The following is a 2,834-nucleotide window of genomic DNA, read 5'->3' as shown; positions in this document are numbered from 1 at the left end:
CCAGACGATCCTAACGTAGTCAGCCATTTTGATTATGTCAAGAATGTCAAGATGCACGCGCAAAGAAGGACAGGTTGCCCCGATATCTTGCCTCTCGCACCGTTCTGCCAAACCCCAACATGTACTATAGATGCCGGGTCTATCTTATATGTCTACGGAGTATTTCTTGAGATATTTTAAATGTTTTAGATTCATTTTTTAATCTCGCTGATTACAGCGCCATCTGTCACCAAAAAAATGTTTGTAATAGGTAAAATTTATGTAACTTTTTCTGAAGAAGCGAAATCTGCAATAAAAAATGGGGGTTCCCATTTAAAATTTTAAACTTACCCTCTCTTTCACCCACAGCGGGTGGGGGTGGGGGGTCATATTAGATGCCAAAAATAGCTGTTTTGAAAACATTGAATACGTATATTTTCTGATCCGATGTGTATTTCTGATCCGATGTGTATTTCTCGAGATATTCGACCGTTTCCACACTTTTCGGACACCCTGTATAGTAGTTACTTCAGAAAATAAATTAGAAAATAAATCCAAATTACTTCAGCAGGCCCTTGTTTCGAAGTGTCGTCAATCATAAAGGAATTCAAGGATTTGATACTGCTGGTGTGCGAATTTCTACGGCTGGCAGAAGCCAAAAGGGACGGAGAGGATTTCTCATTCGCCTCTCATTGGTTTTCCACTAACCGACCGAAATCCATTCTCATAGAGCTCAGTTCGTCATAAGTCCTGATTAATAAAAAATTTTATACTATAAAGCAATAGAAGTGAATATTGATATAAATATTCGCTTCAACTTCCAAGCGAAAATTAAAAAATATTTGTTATACGGTGTTACAAGGCGGGCACACGTGCGTTTAAATATTCCATGTCAATATTAGTATTTGTGTTTTTTTTTTACAAAGAGACAATGATTCCTGACGTTTAGAAAACGATTGATATAAGGACTTAAAATAGAACGTTTTGCTTTATCACCAGATAGATAAGCCCAAAGTGATTAGTTCCGTTAAAGGCCATTAAATGTTCTCGCACGTGTACCAGAGTCATATAGATACTGTAACCTACTGATAAAGAACTATAATAAAAATAAATTCTTTTTCGTTTTGGTTTACAAATAATATTCTCATTCGTCCCATTCCTCTCCTTGTGATAAAGGATCAAGGCTTTAATCGTAAAGATACGACAAAGCAATAAAATAAATATATGAATAAACATAAAATATACGTATGTCAATGTTTTACTTTATTATAGAAATTGTAGCAAGATTATAATATGTAAGATACAAATTAAGAGAAATAGAAAGAAAGTACAATAGAATCGTACTCTTCAGCCTGAATAGTTCCGATCTTCAAAACAATAATTCTATCGACGTTGCGTAAGTATTGCAATTGATGAGTCACAAGAATCCGAGTCTTCTTTCCTAGATATTTGTTGATGCATTTTTCAAACATACACTTGACCACATGAGCATCTACGGCGCTCAAAGGATCGTCCATGAGGTATATATGTCAACATCGGCTCTCGCTAAGTTTATTCTGTCATTTATCAATATCTCATTATTATTATTATTATACATATTATAACCAATGTGTCTTTTCTAACTATTTATATTTTATATACAATACAAAAAGTTCGAAAAAAATTAATTGAAATTTGTGTGCTTTCTTAACAAAAATTAATTTTATTAAAACGAAAGTTAAATTAAATCGCATTAATTATATTTAATTAAAGTATACTGTGACGTGACATTTTGTCCGTCACAGTGCGGACTTGTCAACGGCGGACTCGTGCTTCCTACCGGCTCGAAGGGCGAGCGCGTAGGCGAGCGCGCACGCGAGCGCGCGTGCAAACGCACCTGCGAACGTGCGTTAAAATTCGCGTCATTTAATTTACTTGGCAGATTTTATTCTTTTATATTAGCATCTCTTTTGCGTAATGATCAAGCGTATCAGGAAGCGTAGACGCGCCACGGATCACGCTCGGCAGCTACCGTGAAATGCAATTGTATCATCGTGCCGTCTCGCCCGCCATCCTTGGAAGGAAGACAGAAGAAGGACCGGATCGTAAGGACGGCCGCAGAGCAGAGAGAAGGGCACACATCCGGGAGCCCGGATTAGCAGGTTGTACCATTTTATATCATTGCTTGTAACCGCTGTCACATAATAAAGGGACCATACTTTCACCATGCACCCCTTGCAGAGCATTTCTGCACCAGAGGAGGCCAGAATTTCCGGCCACCCTGGAGGGGCCGGACGGACGTCCGTCGGAAGCCTGGGGCACGACGAGCGGGAAGTCCATCCCGATCTCCGCCGCCAGGCCAGGAGGTGCAGGGGCCGTGAATAAGGACGCCACCCTTGACAGACATCCTCATTGCGAGCTCGCATGAGCGAGGATTCAAGGCCGCGCGGGCCTGCACGGCATGCGCGAATGCCGTGACACGCGGAAGCCAATCAGCGTGACTACCTCCCCCCGCAGGAGGGGGGGAGCGCTAAGCAGCCTGCGAGTATCCGCCGGGAGCTCCCGGGCCTCAGTTAAGATTTTCTAGTCGCACAACTTCAAAATCAGTTTTATTTATCATTAAATTTTCCATTTTTTTTTCTTCAAAAAGTTGATGTACAAGAAAAGCATCGATTCTATAATAATCGATTATGATCCAATCCGATTTTTAATTGACCGATTCCTCGTGGGAGAAAACATCGATGCTGGTAAAATCGATCGTTTGGAGAAAAACTGATTACTAAATTTTATTTTTTTTTATTATTAATTTTTAGAAATATATTGAATTATAATTTTTAAAATTATTTTTATCACAAAATAAAAAAAGAAATAGAGTA

At 39.3% G+C, this 2,834-nt stretch overlaps 1 pseudogene; it reads right to left on the bottom strand.

The window, feature by feature from the left end:
• Positions 1 to 2,834, bottom strand: part of LOC108763620 (probable multidrug resistance-associated protein lethal(2)03659) — a 14,833-nt pseudogene that overhangs the window by 6,213 nt on the left and 5,786 nt on the right.

Source organism: Trachymyrmex cornetzi, unplaced genomic scaffold (assembly GCF_001594075.2).
Source record: "Trachymyrmex cornetzi isolate Tcor2-1 unplaced genomic scaffold, Tcor1.1 scaffold370, whole genome shotgun sequence".
In the NCBI taxonomy this organism is placed as follows: domain Eukaryota; kingdom Metazoa; phylum Arthropoda; class Insecta; order Hymenoptera; family Formicidae; genus Trachymyrmex; species Trachymyrmex cornetzi.
The sequence above is the reverse complement of the archived record's forward strand: the minus strand, read 5'-3'. Positions and strand labels throughout refer to the sequence as shown.